Source organism: Cylas formicarius, unplaced genomic scaffold (genome assembly GCF_029955315.1).
Source record: "Cylas formicarius isolate icCylForm1 unplaced genomic scaffold, icCylForm1.1 PGA_scaffold_10__41_contigs__length_53128322, whole genome shotgun sequence".
NCBI lineage: Eukaryota > Metazoa > Arthropoda > Insecta > Coleoptera > Brentidae > Cylas > Cylas formicarius.
In genome coordinates this window covers 11,149,353-11,170,360 of record NW_026844214.1, presented here as the reverse complement: position 1 = coordinate 11,170,360, position 21,008 = coordinate 11,149,353, and positions in this window count along the sequence as shown.

Genomic DNA, 21,008 nt, shown 5'->3' with positions numbered 1-21,008 from the left:
CAAATAATTGGAAAGGGCATATTGTCAAACTTATACACAGTTTGTCAATATAGTTTGTCATAATTAGTTTGTCATGTATAATCAAGTTTTATTGCGTGATATTCCCTTTGAATGATAGGAAAACAGCAAGAGTACATCAACTGAATAAAGGTTTTAGTTTTATTTGAAATGTTGCTCATAGAGTTTTTGTCTTGGTCAGCTAAGATATTCCTATAAATACATTTATAAATATTTGAGATTTATTCTGATTTCATATATGATTTTGTTGTAATACGAATTCGAAGTGGCTGAAAATATTATTGACGAAGCTGGAATCTTAATGTGAAACTTGGTACACACTTGATTATAATTTTTCCAAAGTTTATAATTGAAATTTTTGGAGTGATTTGCATATTTGTGTCGATATTACGCATCTACTTAAACCAATATTATACCCAACTGTACACAAAACAATATTTTTTTAAACCAGATATAATTTCATTTTCGTTTCAATAAATAACCATGCAAATACAACAGGATAACAGACCAAAACCGACTGTGAATTAAATCGTGTGACATAGAAATTTGTATCTTTTTATCAAATACAAGATTTTAAATAAATATAGGTGGTTTATCCATTGTCGTCGGTTCAAAATTAATGGCCCTAGATAGAATAAATATGCACACATATTCTGCACGGCCACATTTCGAGACAAACCAACAAGCTTCATTATTCAATGCTTTCTTATATCCAAATTTCGATGTAAACTTTTCGATGATGAACTGATTGTTTTACTAGTATAATATAAAGTTGCAGCACATACTGAAATTTTAAATGCGTCATTGGAAGTATTCGGCTATATTTATTACCTGCCTGAAAGATTGCCAAATGTATATGGTTTTATGGTTTAATTTTCTGTGCACGATTTTCGAAAGAAATTACAAATTGCAATGATACAGCCTCATTTTGACGCCACTATTAAAACGCTATATAAAGCCAAAATCAAACCAATAGGTGTAGGAAGTTCAAGGGCACAGTTAGCGAGAACTTGCCAAGCAGAGAATCTGTTCTAAAATTCTAAATATGTGTTTGATATTTGCCTTTGCCACAAGAATTTTATCCCGTTCCGTTTTCCTTGACGGCGAGGCGCAACTCTTACAATGAAACCGTGTGCATTCCTGGAATATTTCTCTTTGATAAACTGGGAGAACCGAAATTGTTCTATGTTTGCTTAAAGAGCAACGCGACTTTGTGAAGCTGCTGAATTTCATTACCGTTCTTATTATTGTCAAAACTAAAATCGTATTTAGCGCCGTCGTTTCGGATTAAATTAATCAGAAAAAGAATTTTTTCGGAGGAAATTTCTATCTGCCCAAAACAGACTTTTCTAAATTAGTTGTTTTAATGAGATGTGCTAAAAATAACACCATATTATGACAATATGGTATGAACCAAAGGTTGCAAACGTAAGAAATGTCATGGACAATGTCATACTATAAGTAGGGTGTGATTGATTACTTAATAATTAATGCAAAAAAACCTGTATCAGATTAAAGTGTCCCTCCACTTTTTAAATATATTTCGACTTTACGGAAATGCCATGGGCAAGACTATGAAACAAACTAGGAACATAAATGACACTTCATTTAGATGTGGACTGAAATGATCTCATTAATAACCCAAAAACTATTCTAAAACTATTTCGAAACGTTTGTGTCTGTTTAAGACGTTCACTGCGATTACTTTATCTTTGGTGTACACACCGAAATATATAGTAAGAATACATTACACATTTCTCATCAGTTGAATATCCAAATATTGAATCATTAATTAATTAACTTATACATCTTTTCCACTCTCTACACCAAAATATTCAAATATGTACAATGATGTAGCAGAAAGTCCTAAACATCTATCCGGCAAATGTGACGAAACGGCATAATGTGATGAGAAGGAAGAAGCGGAGGCCAAGGAAAGAGAATACTTCTTTCCCTTTTTGCAAAACTAGTCCTCGAGAGAAAAACACTCATCCATATCCACACTATTCAATTAACACACTTAAAATAGACACTAATTTAGAGAAAAAAAAATTTTTATCATTAAATTAGTGTGAAGGAGGACAAGGTTGATTCTTTTCTCTTGACTTTTCCTTGGGGTGTTTTTTTTCGATGTATAGAACTTTAAGTTGCAATAAAACAACTATGGTTTATTCGATTGACATGAATTTTATTTATTCGAAAGATAATCTTGTGGCATTATATTTTAAATATGATTTCTGGCACATGACCGCCACGGCTGGCGCGGATGTAGTCCAATCCGGACGTCCAATTTTCGATGACTTTTTCCAACATTTGTGGCCGTATATCGGCAATAACACGACGAATGTTGTCTTCCAAATAGTCGAGCGTTTGTGGCTTATCCGCATAGACCAACGACTTTACATAGCTCCACAGAAAGTAGTCTAGCGGTGTTAAATCACAAGATCTTGGAGGCCAATTCACATGTCCAAAACGTGAAATTAGGCGGTCACCAAACGTGTCTTTCCATAAATCGATTGTGGCACGAGCTGTGTGACATGTTGCGCCGTTTTGTTGAAACCACATCTCCTGGACATCATGGTTATTCAATTCAGAAATGAAAGAGTTAGTAATCATAGCTCTATACCGATCACCATTGACTGTAACGTTCCACCAGCCCATAAAGCGCACCAAACAGTCAGTTTTTCTGGATGTAACGATGTTTCGACATACACTTGAGGATTAGCTTCGCTCCAAATGCGGCAGTTTTTTTTGTTGACGTAGCCATTGAAGCAGAAGTGCGCTTCATCGCTAAACAAAATTCGCTTATGGAAATCGGGAACAACGGCAATCTCGTTTTGGGCCCATTCGACCAATCTACGCCTGACTTGGCTTTGGCTTCAATTCTTGCACGAGTTGAATTTTGTAAGCACGTAAACCAAGATCCTTCCGCAAAATCTTCCATCTTCCAGATCCAATTCATATTTTGGTTAGTTTTGATTAGTTAGAACTTTAAGTTGCAATAAAACAACGATGGTTTATTCGATTGACATGAATTTTATTTATTCGAAAGATAATCTTGTGGCATTATATTTTAAATATGATTTCTGGCACATGACCGCCATGGCTGGCGCGGATGTAGTCCAATCCGGACGTCCAATTTTCGATGACTTTTTCCAACATTTGTAGCCGTATATCGGCAATAACACGACGAATGTTGTCTTCCAAATAGTCGAGCGTTTATGGCTTATCCGCATAGACCAATGACTTTACATAGCCCCACAGAAAGTAGTCTAGCGGTGTTAAATCATAAGATCTTGGAGGCCAATTCACATGTCCAAAACGTGAAATTAGGCGGTCAGCAAACGTGTCTTTCCATAAATCAATTGTGGCACGAGCTGTGTGATTGTTGAAACCACATCTCCTGGACATCATGGTTATTCAATTCAGAAATGAAAGAGTTAGTAATCATAGCTCTATACCGATCACCATTGACTGTAACGTTCCACCAGCCCATAAAGCGCACCAAACAGTCAGTTTTTCTGGATGTAACGATGTTTCGATATACACTTGAGGATTAGCTTCGCTCCAAATGCGGCAGTTTTGTTTGTTGACGTAACCATTGAAGCAGAAGTGCGCTTCATCGCTAAACAAAATTCGCTAATGAAAATCGGGAACAACGGCAATCTCGTTTTGGGCCCATTCGACGAATCTATGCCTTACTTGGCTTTGGCTTCAATTCTTGCACGAGTTGAATTTTGTAAGCACGTAAACGAAGATCTTTCCGCAAAATCTTCCAGATCCAATTCCTGTGCTCGATGGTGGATGGACTCATTCGGGTCTTCCTCAATGCTACGCTCTACAGCAGCAATAGCTTCTTCTGTACGCACCGTACGGGGCCTCTGGGGATGCGAGTTATCACTAAGAGTAAACGTGGTGCGAAAACCTTCCATGGTTAATCGAATTAACTGCTCTGATGGACGATTTTGTCGACGATAAAATGGACGTAGTGAGCGATACGTATTCCGCACAGAACCATTATTTTCGAAATAAAATTGCACTATTTGCAAGCGTTGTTTTCGCGTGAGTCTATTCATGATGAATTGCCAAACCAAACTGAGAATAAATTACTTGACAGCTGTTAAATCGGTCGCCATATTGAACAGTAATGCCAATTTAAAGTTCTATACATCGAAAAAAAAAACACCCAACAAATTAATTGAAAAGGTTTATTTATTTAATTGCTATTTTAAGCGAAATCCGCATATAATTGTCCTATATAATTTTTTACTCTTTGATTTGAGATTGTTTTCGGTAGATTTCAGCCACGAGTTTATCAATTCTAACGTCACAGGTACTGTTTTGCAAAAATATATATCCACAATCTAATGTACTGGAATGGAATGGAATGCAACATGTTGCAGTCACTTGTTTATTGAGTACTCGCTCCGCTCCTGCCAAATGAATCTCGTGACTAAAATGGTGTTTACCAAACTTATTGCATAATATGCTATTTTGAAATAGGTTAATTTATATTATTGTGTTTATATTATATTAAATATTTTGTGTACTTTTCCTTCTATATCTGTGCATTATAATATCGAACTACCGATTCCAATATTGTTGATTCCTAAAGCATGTCACACATTCACGGAAATAAAAATTATTAATTTCATATAAATCAGAATGAAATTCATATAATAACGAAAAATAATTAAATAAATTAAATTTTCAATTAAGCATTAAAAAATTCCCGTGCTTATTTTGAGAGAAATATTTCGACGAAAACTGGAACGTGAGATCCTCTGATGCCCACTGATTCCATTTACAAAATCGGGTATTTTCACTTTAATAAGAGCTTAATTTCAACACAAAGCTTTATTAAATTATCAAAAATACATTAGGGCTGAATCTTTTCGGGAGCTTCCTAACTAAACTTAATGAACTAACTAAAAGGTAATGAATCGATTTATAAGAAAATTTTAAAATATAATACATTTTTCTCTTTATCTAATTTGATGCCATTAAAACTAACCAATAACTAGAACACATCACATCAACCAACATAACATACAACATATGTAAAGGAAAGGGCAGTTTATAGCGTTTATATAATTTGTTATGTTTGGATCAGTTTATCAAGAAGAGTAAGAATCAGTTGTAAAAATATAGTCCGAAAAGGTCCTATCCTAGAAACTTCTGTTACACTAAAAATGCAATTGTTATTTTTGCTGCGAATTCTTAGATAATTAGCAAAATTCTTCAGATTCCTAAGGCAAAGTTTAATCAACATTAAACAGAAACAGACAAGATCCCACCGGAATTCCGATCAATTTTTTCATAGTCCCAAATTAAATTGAATTCTGCACTTATTATTAATCGTCTCGAGATTCGCGAATAAAGTTTCTAAACTAATTTAAAATTATCGATTTTCGGTGCGTTCTGTTTAATTTTTGTACCCATCAGCATTCCACGCCAGTAACATTTAATTAAAGTGCTCAATCAATATTTCCAACTTTTCGTTTTTTTATGGAAATACAATTCCGAAACAATAGTCGGATCACTTAGCACGCTTTAAAATTTTCCTCTATACACACAGAAACTAATTAATTTCAGTTGGCATCGTGCGGTCGCAGCCGACTTTCATTAATAGACAGAAAATTGAAAATATGGCGCCTGTATGTTCAACGAGTTATATTTTATATGCGAATATGAATAATTTCATAACGCTTTTGTTTTATGGAATAAAAATTTGAAACCTTGACGGTTTTTAAATAAGTTGGTTAACCAAAAACAAATCAGCATTTTTTTTAAATAACCTTTGTTTCTTTATGCCTTATCTATTCACCTATTGACTTTTAATTTTCGTTCCTTAGATCTCTTCCTAGTTTATGATTTAATCATTTATACACTTGTCAAGCACTCTTCAACTTATTGTTAAAATTTGACTGGTAATGTAAAATCCAAAATTAGATGCGTATTTCTAAAACTTTGGGTCAGGAAAAGTTTCGGATAGAGCCAAAAGAGCGAAAAAGTAATCTTGAAGTCAGTAAGTCCATAAATTTACTTCTGGTTACGAAGAGAATGAGGCAATTGTCGCTGGCCAGTAAATTAATGTGAAAAGACGTTTTGTTCTTAAAACAACAAAAATATAGTGCACCTCTAACTATTCTAGATCCAGAAAATTATTATCAATTAGGTGAATATATCAACAAACAGGTACATAATTGAAAACTCCTTTTTATTTATTTTTTACAAAAAAGTTTCGGACTCCCCGTTTTCAAAATACATTTATTTAAATGTGTGTGTATTCCGACCTGCATGCAGTAATCCACATGTGCTCGTTTTATTGGTTTCACCAAATGCATAGAAGCTACAAGGTCGTTTAGATTGCCTTTGTGATGCCCATTCAACGCTTACTAAAAAACTAACCAAATTCCTTGTAGTGAGAAATAGAGGGGAACGCAAATTTCACTCGAGCTTCGCGAACTGACCGGCGTTATTTGAATTGCGCATACATCTCGCATAGACAAAGATTATATCTACTTTTTCTTCGTTAGTGCATTTTAAAATTAAATACAATTTTCAATAACGTCCTAATTTATTTGAAAATTTCCCAACATAGCAAAGCCGGCAGCATGCATAATTAAAAGCAGAACAAAGTTTAGTCCGGTTTTCTACGACCTAAAATTTAGATAACAAAGAGATATGGTCTAGGTAGTCTTATTTCAGCTACATCAAAAAACAACAATAGAGATATTGGACCCCTACCCAGATTATTTTCAAAGGAAGGCGCCGTTAACTAAGCTCAAAAAATTAGCATTATCGACTCAGCAGAAGAAACACAGAAATAAGAAACAGAGAGAAACCAAAAATGCGAAGAAAATATTTTTTATTACGAACGTCAGTGAAAGACAACATAAATAAATGCACACATTTCATCCTGTCATAAATTTAGAATAAAACCATTTATTTTATATTTATTAATTGTAAGAACTGTAAGAACTAACCAAAACTAACCAAAACTATTTTGTGATTAGGTACAGTTACGTTATGTACAGGGTGGCCCGTTTAAAATGACCTTTATTTTTTTTATTTTCCTAATAGTCACGTTCAGAATTCGGGTTATGTTTAAACCATCATTGTTGGGTTGCTTATTAACTTTTTAAACTTTTTTCCATCTATTCCATCTTTTCTTTAGGCAATGATCCAATTTAAAATATTTTCTAAAAATGCGCAGTGTTGCCACGTCTCGCAAAATGATACTTTTCTCAATTTTCTCAAATGAGACCCCCTGTATATTATTGGATCTGAAAAAATACGCTTAAAATATTATAATACACTGACTCCTAATCAAAAAATCAGTAATATTACCACAACAGAGAACCACCATTGTTTTCAAAGCTACTGCGATGATTTTGTCAAAAAGGTCAAAATTAATAATATCATCAATTTTGTGGTTGTTTCTTTCAACAGGCAGTTTTCTACATATTTAATATTAATATATATCTAACAAAAATAAAATTTTATTTTACCGCCTTGTATATAAAAAAGTTACGATTAGGAAAATAAAAAAATGAAAGTCATACTAAAGGAAACAACTTTTTGTTTTTAATTTTTATTTGTAATCCCCGTAGGTAACGAGATGAGGTATAGACCCCTCTTAAACGGGTCACCCTGTACCGATACCTTAATTTTTTATAATGATAGGTTGGACCTTATGATTAAATTATTTTGTAAAAGAGATATTGAATGCTGCTGAACCATAGAAAGTCTACTATCAACTCTTCAAGCTTACTGGAAACTCTCCACTTCCGCCTACTCCCGTATACAGCCCTAATACAGCCTTAAATAAAAATTTTCAATTTTGTGTATCCTTTAAATATCAATAAAATGCAAATATTTTCCACATATTTCTCCAGGTGAATTAAATTGTAATAAAAACAAAATTTCTCATTGAACACATTTAATTTTTTGAGACACTGAATGACGATGCGAGTATAGTAGTTTCAACATTGTTTGGACATAAAGACCCTGGACTTCTGGAATAACATGACAATAGACTTGGATGGATGGAAAATGCTTGTGACAAATTTTTAAAAGAAATGAAAACAGTAAGAACCGTGGATAAAAAAAGATGATACAAGTCGATATTCCATCCAAAGTCAATACACTTTTGGGGTTACATCATATGTTATCATAATTATATAAGTTAGAGCTGTCACACAACCGTTCCAAATCCGCACTGTTTATAGGGAATAATCCCATTTAGTGTTATAAAAAACAACAATTGAACGCCAAATATCGGATTCAAAATTCGAAATTACAATATTGCAGAGAGGGAAAAGAAATGAAACCTTTCAATTTAACCCGTATCTCGAAAGTTTACTGTTTTTTACAAATCTCCCTGTATTACATAAAGTAAAAGGAATTTCACAACGTTTTCGGGGCGAATGGGCCTCGAAAACTTTTGAAACTAATTTTAAGGACGTTGTGGGTCTTCCTCTTTCGCAGATGACAATATAGCGATCACCTGAAACCAACATCCGATGTATGTTTTCTGATAAATATATTAAAGCAAGTAATTTCTTGAAACAATTTATGACCAACAGTTTGCGTTTTTGATGTTTTGTGATGTTTGATTTCTCTACGAATTTTGTTACGGTTTTGGGGGTTTTCAGATGAATTCTAAAATCAAAACTAATACATGAAAATATTTTCTTGATACCTTCAATCTATGTTAAAATTTTAGAGGCATTATCGGCTAGCGCATTTTATTTCAGGAAAATTAATTAACCTTTATTTGAAAAGAATTAAATGGTGTCCCTTGACAGAGAAACTTTATTCCAAATCGGGGGATATTTCAAATGCCAAACGTTTCTTTCATCGCCAAACAAGAACTCGCAGTTCAGAATGAACAAAAGAGGCGAAAAGAACTGCTAGAAATGATTATTCAAAGTTTTTTCGACCTTAATCCGTCCATGAAAATCGTTGAGCATTGCAGATAAATGTATTTTCCTAAGTGGGCGTTTCAAAGTGAAACACTTTTAAAAGGTTTTCTTTATATCCATTAATTCCCTAGGTTTTAAGGCGCTAGATATCTAAGAATTCTCCACTCTGCGGGCATTTCGAACACAACGTAAAATTTTAGAATTTATTTTTTATATTGAAAAAAGGCTCTACCACTTTCACAGGTTCCCGATTTCGACGAATTGGTTATTGACTCTCTAAATGGTCTTTAGAAAATAATAGCATATTGCTATGGTCCAAAATAAGCCAATTACATCAACTCCGTGAGAAAGTTAGAAAATAAAATTAGTTCTTGTTTGTTTTCATTTTATGACAGTTTTAGACTTTAATTTAAAATTCCGTACCCAGGAATTTTCGATGCCAAAATCTTTTTATCGGCCATCTGCTTATGATAGTTTCGAATTTGTTTTTTTTTTTCATGACAAATTCAGACATGACAAAAAAGAATATTAGGGATAATGAACCAAAGGAAGGCGCCGTTAAAGCCCAGTAAGCTTAAAAATTATAATAATAATAATAATATAAGTAGCATATTACGCAACAAGTGCGGTAAACGGCATTTGACTCACGAGTTTATTTGACACGAGCGGAGCGAATGTTTAATAAATGAGTGATTTAAAAAGTTTATTAAACGTGTTGCATACTATACTTTTTCTACGGCCGTTAGTGTTTGGGTACATTTTTGCAACGAATACATTCACTGACATGACCGTCAGAATTATCGAACGTCAAAATTTAAGGAGTGAGAAATATCTCCGACAAAATCCAATTGCTCTCCCAAACCCGTGCAGTAAAATCCCGGAAATATCCGAAATGGCTCAGATACGTGGGAAACGAAACTGAAGTGGTGCAGTGGCGCTTCCCACACGTTAGATCGGTGTGTAATTACGCATTTTACAGACACGAGTAGAAAAAGTTAATTATTTCAAATTTCAAATGATAAATGCCAGAGCAAATATAACAATATGCAGAAGGAATAATGCATCACTACGCATCATCTTTGCAAGGGACGGCAGTGTTAAAGCCAAGTAAACTCAACAAACACACACAGACACAGGAACAAGAAATAGAAAACGAAAATGCTAAAAAAAGGAAGGGAAGAGAAAGATGTTTCGTAACGAACACCAAATAAATGCGCATATGTCATTCTGTCATAAATTTATGATTCTTTTTTTTTAATGAACTGATGAGTAGATTAAAAAAATTGGTTTATATATATTAAATTTAAAAGTTCTATCTTAAGGCAATAACTTCCTGAACAAATATGAGTAAAAGGGGTATTTCTGTTAAATTAAATCGTTAAGTTAAATCGGGTAACAAAATTTTTCGACACTGTCTTAATTATATTTCTCTATTTGTTCAGTCTTTTAGTGAGCAACCGAAGAAAAAAACGCAAATCCTGAATGGCAGCGAAAGTTGTACGCATCGTACGAACACGTATGGGGAAACGGGATTAAAATTTTCTCATAAAAAGCTCCCCCTATACTGACGAACATTTTGTTCGAAAGAGTTTGGATTTTAGTGAAAATGGAAGCCATTTTTCACATACTCTTCGTATTTCAAGTTCAAGTTCCAAAAAAACATTCATCGTTTCAATTATTGAATCGTTGCTTTTCATCCAGGTTGCTAACATAATAAATAAACTCAAAAATTAGTTAAATTGGACATCCACGAGTTTTACCCTTCCAGTATGTACGAAACAATTAACAGATCGCTGCTGCTGAGTTACCGCAATACTAGAATATTTCAATATTCAGTATTCAATTATCAGTGCGTTGACTATCAGCTTTAATGAAATTTTCTCAAGTTCCGATGCACCAAATCAATCCATAGCAGCTTTCGATAATACCAAACCATCATCAGATCACATTTAACACCAGGTTTCTTAAAAACCAAGGAGTTATGGAGCATTTTTTATCGAATGGTCCGAGTATTGAAAAGAATCCCTCTCTAAAAACTTGCCTGAACTATGGCTTATTTTTGGTTGACTTTCGGTTTAATGTTGAATTTGATTAATTTCTTTGGTTTTTGTTTGATGCATACCTCCTGCTTGATCGTGATAAAGATGATTTGCGGGTCACCGCTGGAAATATTCTACCATCAACAAAAGAAATAAATATTTTCCATCTATATTTGTCAAGAAATATCAGCTGAAAGGCGCACTTCGGTTCAAATTTTGGAATATTCTCACTGCTGGATACGACGCTAATAATATTTTAACATAGATACTAAAAAGTGTTTTTTTGATAGTAAAGTACGACCCAAGTTCGTTGTTTCAATCTTTTTGAGGATTGGATTCGGTATTGTACTTTTTGCATGACTCACATGAATAAAAAAACCGAGTTTCGACCGTTGTTTGGGACTTTAATGAATGACACCTTCGCATTAATTCAAAATGTTGCGACGTTGACGAACTATGCCGACAATGAGCTACATGTCGTAAGCTCAATGTTATTCGCAGTGTGAAACAAATAGGGTCACAGCTGTTACGGGCGCGGGTGCTTAATAAAGAGCACGGTCGAGAATTAGTCATGGCACGCTAGATCGATGGTGTTAATAGCCCCTCTCTTAATCAAATATATACCACAATGCATGCACCGACACCTTGCAACAACGCTTCAGACAGGTATAAAGATAATAAAGTGTTCCTAGGAAGCAGTTGCGCGCGTCTAACATGAAGGAACATTTCTGCGATCGATCTCTCCGTACATGTACCATTTTTTGGTTTGGCTTCACGGTCACCAAATACATATTTGTGGAGTATCGAAAAGGCAAAATTAGAAATAGAAATAAAAGGCAAAATTGGAGAGGAACAAACAGGTTTTAGGGCGGGTCGATCTTGTATAGACCACATATATACATTACAACAAGTGATAGAGAAGAAAATGGCTAAAAATAGAGCGGTTCACTTAGCCTTTATAGACCCAAAAAACGCATACGACACCATGCCCAGGGGGATACTATGGAAGGCAATGAAGACCATCGGATTGCCACAAAAATTAATAGAGACCGTTAAAAAAATGTTTGAAGGAAACCAAATGTCTATAAAAATCGAAGATAGACTCTCAAAAAGCTTTAAAACAACAAAAGGGCTGCTACAAGGATGCTCCACATCACCAACATTGTTTAAAATATTTCTAGAGGAGATCTTAAAACCATGGAAGAAAAAATGTGAACAAATGGGAATTCCAATCAGAGGCGACTGTCTTTACAGGTTAAATTTCGCGGACGACCAAGTTGTACTCGCACAAGACGAAGAAGACCTAAGTTACATGTTATGAAAACTGAAGGAAGAATATGAAAAAAATGGAATGGAAATAAATTTTTCAAAAACGGAATACCTGGCAACAACAGAAGATGGAGAAAACTACCTACAAGTCGATGAAAATCATCAAATAAAGAGAACCAAAAATTTCAAATACTTAGGTTTCATAATATCTCAAAAAGGGACAACAGAGGAAGAAATGAACAGTAGACTAGGCCAGACGCGAAACTGTATCAGACAACTAAATCCAATACTCCGGGATAGACACATCACTCGACACACCAAATCACATATATTTAACACCATAGTACAGAGCGTAATGACATACGGCGCGGAAAACTGGGTGATCAACAAAAAATACAAAAGTAAAATACAGGCCACTGAAATGGAATACTGGAGGAGAAGTTGTAGAATTTCGAGAATAGACAAAGTAAGAAACGAGGAGATCAGGCAGCGAATGGGTATCAAGAAAGATACCTGAACATTGATTGAAGAAAAGAGATTAGTATGGTATGGGCATGTAAGAAGAACGGACAGAAATAGGTGGATACACAAGATAACAGAATCGAGCCCCATAGGTAAATGGAAAATGGGTAGACCCAGAAGATCTTGGAGGGATGAAGTAGATGAATCTATGGAAAAAAGAGGTATCGGAGATGAATGGCAAGACAGAGATGGATGGTGTCGTAGGTTGAGAGAAGGGAGACAGCGACAGCTGTAAAAAACCCTATATATATATATATATATATATATATATATATATATATATATATATATATATATATATATATATATATATATATATATATATATATATATATGACACTATATTCCGGGATATCATCCGTTCGCTCGTTGAACTCACTGGAATCCTGCATCCGACTGGAATCCTGCAAATCTTGCATCCGACTGGAATCCTGCAGACGTTTCGCCAAAATCTCACTTGGCATCACTCGAAGTGTTTTCGGAGCGCGAGCATTGAAGATGCCAAATGAGATTTTGGCGAAACGTCTGCAGGATTCCAGTCGGATGCAAGATTTGCAGGATTCCAGTCGGAGTTCAACGAGCGAACGGATGATATCCCGGAATATAGTGCATCACATTTTTCCATCCGTGAATCAATACGTGAGGATATATATATATATATATATATATATATATATATATATATATATATATATATATATATATATATATATATATATATATATATATATATATATCGAAAATGCAAAACCATATAGGTAATGCTAGTTGTTCATTTTTGCTTTCACCGCGTTGGATTTTAATTAACAAATAACACTTTATTTATACATCTCTTATATATATATATATATATATATATATATATATATATATATATATATATATATATATATATATATATATATATCGAAAATGCAAAACCATATAGGTAATGCTAGTTGTTCATTTTTGCTTTCACCGCGTTGGATTTTAATTAACAAATAACACTTTATTTATACATCTCTTAGTTTTTCACATATTTTGTTGATAGTTGATAGGTATAGTCTGTCTCAAGGTTCATCGTGTTGGCTTTCGATGGACCCTTTACACTTTAACCTATTGTTATTAGGGAAAGCCAATAATAAAAAAATTGTTCTTACTTGAGTGACAAGTCAGGGATGGGCCAGGTATATTTGTTCTTTCTGACATACTTCTTGAGTATTGTCGATTTGATATTTTCCGAAAATATAACAAACAGGTTGTGAAAAATGTTTATGAAACATTAATCAGTTTAGGACTTATTAGACAAGATTGCTTTCGAAAAATCGTCGAAGTTCGTAGCGCGTAGCGCGAAGCAGCTTGTTATTGTAAAAGGAAAGAACTTCGCGGTTTCGTGTGGTAAAGGGACGCATTGTTTTTCTATCGTGCTCCTGCGGACCACTATGAAACTTTCGCAAAATCGATGTAATTTATTTGTGCATGCACCCTGTATAAAGTGTCCTTCACACCTCGTCTAACTTCAAAGTTACAGCAAACATCGGAAAATATTAAAATTTGCACAAATAATAGCGTTGTGGAATGATATTTTTTCAAATATCTCCCGCCCTGTATTGACGAAACATGAAACTCTCTCTTTCGACACAGTTTACGATACTGTTCAAATAAAATTATCCCATCTTTAACGGTTTTTCATTTATCGCGGTTTTTCATTTATACCCACAAAAACGGATATTTTTAGGATCTTTTAGATTTTTTGCCCATAAATGATACACCCTGTATATGATTCAAACACTGTTCGAAGGAGACGTTATAGCCCTGGTCTAAGAATTGTCTGAAAGTAGTAAATGTGTTTCGAGAAAATAAGTCTTTTTCTGAAATCATGCATCAAATATCCCGAGCAGCGTATGTGATAGACGAAAACAGCAAATACAAAAATTGTACCTCTTGATGCCTACTTATTACACTATTTGAACCAATTAGCCATATTTTTTACGATTTTTGATTTGCGGCTAATAATTTATTCTTTAAAAGAACAATTTTCTAGGTCTTTTAGATTTTTGACTATAATTTGGAAACCCTGTATAAAATCGAAAAAATGCGTGAAATAAATGTTATTGCACTGGATCTTCTGCCTCTGCTGGTTAAAGAATTTTCCGAACTGGTGACCGATTATTTATAAAAACATATTTTTCTGGAAGCCAAAATTACCAAAAAAAAAAAATTTCAAAAGTTATTAAAAAATATTTGATAAAATTTGATTGAACCCAATTTCTACCGTTTAAATGTGGACACGGACTTTTACTTTTCTGCTAAATTTGAAGTTGATATCTGCAAATTTAAGACACTTAACGCATTTCTCATTTAGCACGAAATATCGGAAACACCCTATACAATAAAACCTTAAATACAAAAATGGTTGCTCTCTATACGAGATATATCGCGATATAAAAGAAAGTGAGATCTGACTCATAGTCTTTCAGTTATAACAAATTTTCAATAATAGGGGGAGCCATTTTTCAGTTTTTTTTTTTTAATTTGCGGCGCGCTCTGTATATATTTGAAAAATTGTCAAGAATTAAAGTTTTTGAAAAATGTTTTTGTAGACCCTTGCACAAGCAATTTTTAATTTTTTAGAATCCTTGCCGCCCCCCAGCCCCCATCTTCGATAGGTTCCGTCACGGGGCAAAGCTACGTATATGTCTCAAATATGAAGTCTATTACTTCAAATTTCGGACATTTATCGTGTTTGATAGTAATGTCCAAAAAAGTTGAAAATCGCGAAAAAAAGATGGATACCGGCGTCGGATCAGGGCCATTTCTTATAAGATTATGTGCCTCGTGGAACGTTAGAAAGGAGGAAAATTTTAATTTCGGTTCGAAAGTTATTGAGGAAAAACCAAAAGATGAGAACGGAGAACGGATAGACAAAAAAAATTTTTTTTTTTCGACGGTGATCATTTCTGTAACAACGGCGATCCCATAACCTACTGTTACCGAGATATAAAATTTTTATACGAGCGTAGATACTATGGAAAAATTCGATTTCATTGATTTTCGAAAGTAACAAGAAGCTTTAAAAGAAACCTGTCTATTTACAAAAACGCTAATATCGTCGATAGAGAAAAGTAACAAACTTAGTGATTTTCAAACTCACCGCATAGACAATAGTGATGAGGAGATCTAATAAGAAGGAAAATAAGTTATGTTTATCAAAGTGAAGTTTTTCCTACCTTGAATAAACTAAAAAAGAAGCTAGAAGAAGATGAAACTAATATAAATCTCTCGTGTCCTGCCACCCTCTATAGAGTTGTTTGTAAAATGGGATTTAAGTTCCGGAAAATAAGCTTAGTAGTAATGAAATCACACAGAAAACGCACTTGGAGATTTAATCACCTTCAAGAAATTAAAAGATATAGATTCGACAAAAGATTCATAATTTACCTTGATGAAAAATGGTTCGATACATATGACACTGTATCCAAAGGATGGGTTGATTCCACTCAAAACTATCAGACGAAACACCTTCAAATAAAGGAAAACGCATCACCATAATACATGCTGGGTCAGGGTTCTAGCTTGGAATATCATGAGGATAAAAGTGCCGAACTTTTTGAAAATTGGTTTCAATACAATCTATTAAAAAATATTCCCAATGACGGTGTTTTGTCATGGATAACGCAAGCTACCACTGCAGTCTGCTACGCAAAGCACCAGCCGTATCAAGTTCAAAAACTGAAATCCAAGAATATTTGTTAAAAAATGATATTTATTTTGAATTCAGTTACAAAAAAGCGCAACTTTTAGAAGCCCTAAATTTATATGCAATTAAAAAACAGTATGTATGCAATAATTTGGCTGAACAGAGGTCTTCCCAAATGTCATTGCATATTGAACCCCAAACCAAGTAAAATCAAAGGTCAGTGCAGAAAATGTTACCCCTACTTTAAGTTCCAGTTTTATAAATTTCATAAAAATGTAATTAATAATATACCAATTGAGAACTGGAAAAATTCAGTACAACACATTATAAAAATTGATGACGGTTACATTTCTATACAAAACAACATAAATTCTATTATAATTAATTTCAATGACGACTCTGATAGTGAAACAGAATTAGATTTAATATATTTAATATCATAGTTTTTTCGTAGTGTAATTTAATAAGATTATACCCATCCAAATAAACAAAACAAATTATATTATTACCAAAACCTTTGAGAGTCCGTACCTAATGTTCTGTGATTTAATACCTAACGGACCTATCAGCAAGTAACCCCCATAATTGCGGGCAAAAGCCAGCACGATGAAGACTGAGACAGGCTATACTACGTGGGCTAAATTGGACACTGTTATAGAGAAACTCTCCTTTCTAAACGAGATAGACGAAAACTAATGTCAATGTATATTTTCATAAAATGCATATTGCTAAAATCTACAAATATCTAGTACCATTTCTAGCCGTAGTAGCGGAAACAGTTACACACGGTTAGATGTCAAACTGCCAATTTGGTTGTTAGTACCTCGAGTTTGGAATTTTAGTCTTGAGTTATAAAAGCCGAGGTACCTAGGGTATCTAATCCTAGTTTAAAAATAAATTTCCTAACTCCATTAATTTTAAATAAATTTTACTAATAATTTAAAATTTCACCCAATAAATTCCTAATTAAATTTTTAATTAATGAATTTATTAAAACGTAAAGTTTTATAATGCACTATTTGTATAACCGCTACTGCTGGCACAAATTTTGTCAGTACTTAAAATTTTTACTAAATCTAAGATTCCTTAATATTTAATCCTCTTTATTGCTTAACGATCTATTTAAAAAACTAAACTTACATATAATTCATAAATTATATAAAAAATGCACTGAAAAATTCTATTTTTAAATTACGATCCAATATGCCAGACATATTAATCTTGGGGGCCTAGGACGGTACAAAATTGTTCAAATTTTTATATAATTTTTTTATTGAAAAAAATTTTTTTTGCTACCTTAATATTATTTCCCTTCTAAAAATTAACAAAATTGTAATTTTTTTAAATAAAATTTCTATATTAAAAAATTATTATTACCTTTTAAATAGAAATCATATATAAACCCTAGAAATTTCGCTTTATAATTTAAATTGCCCCCAAGGAAAATTCTATATAATCAACCCTCCCCCCCTTCTTTTTCAAATTTTTTTTTTATTTTTTTTTAGGGGGGGGGGTGAAAAACTCCAACTAAAATTCCTAAAAATCCAAAAAATTTTAATTTTCAGAATTCAAATTGAATTTTCCATTTTTTTTTTACAGACTCATTAATTATACTATTATACTACATTATACTATTATATATATTATTAATTATACTATTGCTTGCAGAGACTGCAAGCAATCTGTACTACTGCCAATATCGATAAAAGAAAACAATCTCTTAGACATCTTCAAACGAATGCTACACAATGCACACAAACTAATTATTAGTAGTAGGAAGTTTAAAAAGAAGCGGCCAAAAAGCTACACGTCAACTACCTGTGATTTATAAGAAATAGTGATTTTAGGAGCCACTAAAAATAATCATAGAACGTGAACGCGAAAGATAAAGACACCAACGAGACTACCAAGAACTAACGTAACATAAAATTGACAAGAACACACACAATCCACACAGTACCAGAAAAGTGGATGGTGCGAGAGGTTTCTTCCCTGAAATTTATTTGCAAGGTTAATCTAAAACTTAGCGTATTTAGAGTCAAAATCACAGTTTTTATTACAGTATTACTACCGAATCTCCATTTTTCGATTGATTAATTATAAAATATTAGTTTTGAAAATTTTATTATTTACACGATTAGATTTTTACATAAACACCAAATTTTCCATTACAGCGAATTTTTAGAAATGCAATTTTTTGCTGCGAAAACGGTGTTAGATATGTTTCTATCAATAAGATCTTTGCGCAAATGGAGCTCCAATCACCGTAAATGTTATAAATATAAAGGGCATACTAGTAGAAAAAAGAGGGTCCTTTAATCTATAAACCTCCGAATTTTCTCAATTTACACCTATGGTCTTAAGACTTCGTCCAATAAAACACTTTATGTTTTTTCTCTGGTGTGCATTTTTGATGGCAATTGCAGTTTCTGTGATATTGGACTTTAATTAGAAAATTGAAAGTTAAACAATGACCATTTGTAAATCACTTATTTCAACTGATATTAAGAAATAAATCTAAGTATGGAAATGTGATATTTTAACAATAATTTACTAAATTTGAATTAAAAAAAGGAAAATATGGATTCTAATTAATATTCCTAATAATTTTTTGCATTTTTTAATATTCATTTAATAATGTAATATCTGATAGTAAGAATTAGTAAGTAATTAGACAAAGTAAGAGTTTTTTAAGCGAAATAAGTCTTAAGGCCATTGGCGTTCATCAGCGGGATAACAGGGTACATAATATAGTACATTTACAAAATTAAGATGAAAAGTTTAACTTAACAGGACAATTATACATACCTTTTATAAATAAAACTCTTATTCTTGAAATAAAGTTCGACGTTTGACGTGTTGACAACTAAAAAATAGGAATAGTAGAAGAAGAGAAGAGGAGTACCTAGTATAGTATTAAAATAAGATGTACAAAGATTCATAACCATTTTCGGGGGATGAAAAAATCGCGATGATTAAAAAATGTAAAATATAATTTTTTTTCCATACTTTACCATACCTTAAAGCACCCAAGTGCCTAAAAAATTGAAGTTTAAGATGGCAGGGCACACAATACATGGAAAGAGTAAATAAGGCAAACGACGGGGAAATTTAAATTCTTATAGATACGTGAATTCATACCCGACGGATTAAACTATTGTTGCAGTGCAGCAACACAGGAAAAACTAATGGTGATAAATTTCGAGGACCTGAAACGATGTGTCGCCAGTGTCACTAAAGGCGTTAAATAAACAATCAGCAATATCAACAAACAGCCTTGTGAATTAGAGCAAGCGCAGTTGGAAACCGGGACAGCACTGAAGCGGACTGAAGAAGAACTTAAAAGCTTTTCTGCCTATATGGAAAAAATAAGTAATGTGGGGTAATGGAAAGAGAGGGAATTACATGAAGTACTGTTAGTGACACTAAACAATGGAGTGGATATGGGAAAGAAAATTATTAAGATTGCCTCAGGAACTAGCACAACAAGACATTCTTGGATTAAAATAAGGAGGTCTGTAAGTAGGTTCTAAGATTTTCAGGAATTTTAGTATAGGGATATTAGATTAAAAGAATTAAGCATCAAACTGGAACTATATAGATATTTTCCTAAAGAATAGGTTGGGCTGCCGATGGCGCTAAACATAGACCGAAGACGGTGCTTTTATGACATATTTTATATTAATTTCTCGGTTACGCTCCATAGAACAAGTCGGATCTTCCGAAATATTACGTGATTTCAGTTCTTCTCTTAAACAGTTGTCTTAAACAATTATTCATCCCTGATTTCGATTAGAATGTCACTACACAATTACACAGTCCTAAACTGTCAACATGTTTTTAATATAAAATTAGTTATATTTTCAGATTAAACTTGTATTAAACAAAAAAAAGATGGATTTGCGTTTTATTTGAATCGATTACTTAGAAAGTCGGGAGAATCGATGAACCGGTTGGTGCGACATTTGTTTCAACGAATTGGAGATCATTGAAATCTATATATTAATTTATATATATATTCTTTTCTCACAAATATAATTTTGTATACAACGGATGCGAAAATAGTCCATACTCATTGGACACCAATTTCTATTTTGTATATATTTTTTTTATATATGTTTTTCTTTGGAATTATTTTCCGCTCTTTAGAATCGATATATGTCTATATATTAATATTTATTTTTCTACTCGCTACTTCAAAATGCCCAATTATACATAGATCAAGTTTGCGTATAATGTCGCTTTAAGACGTCTGCTTTGGTACCCACAGTCGTACTGTTTTGCGAAAATATGTATACCCAATGGCTGTAGAAAAATTATAGTACACAACACCTTTTTAAACTTTTCGAAACACATGTTTATTAGACACCCGCTCCGCTCGTACCCCAAAATAATTGTAACTAAAATGTCGCTTACTAAACTTGTTCCTTAATATACTATAATATTATCCTTCTCCCGCTCCGCCATGTTTACTCATAATGCTAAATAATAATGCCGAAAAGCGTAATGTATTTAATAACTTCTTAACTATTCAGTATAAGTTCTAATCGT